Below are 484 nucleotides of genomic sequence, written 5' to 3'. Positions count from 1 at the left end.
CCTTTAGAATGTCAACTTTTTTTCCCAGACTGCTGGCCTAATGAATGTTTAGGATTTTACCATCTTATTCGTTTAACAAATTTATATTAATGTCTGCCCTGTGCCAGGCATTGTTCTAAGGGATTGGGGACACAGCAGTGAACAAAAGCCAAGTTCCTGCTTTCCTGGAACTTGTATTATTTCTTAGGGATAGTGAGGAGAAGTAGACAAACAAAAAACAAGTAAATACGTGTTCTTTCTGGTGGTGGTATATACCAAGAAGAAAAATGGAGCAGGGTAAGGGGACAGAGGTGCTATTTTAGAGGTAGAGGGAACAGTGCTACTTTATGGTGGTCAGGAAGACCTCTGCTAGGCATTTCAGTAGAGATCTGGAGACAGAGCTGGGGAGGTCTGTGGGAAAAAGCCATTCGGACCAAACGACTATGTTTTTGAGGAATGGCAGAGGGTCTGGTGTGACTGGACAGGGATGAGTGTAGGTCAGTGA

Source organism: Trachypithecus francoisi, unplaced genomic scaffold, assembly GCF_009764315.1.
Source record: "Trachypithecus francoisi isolate TF-2019V2 unplaced genomic scaffold, Tfra_2.0 Lachesis_group10, whole genome shotgun sequence".
Classification (NCBI taxonomy): domain Eukaryota; kingdom Metazoa; phylum Chordata; class Mammalia; order Primates; family Cercopithecidae; genus Trachypithecus; species Trachypithecus francoisi.
Note: the sequence above shows the minus strand (reverse complement) of the source record.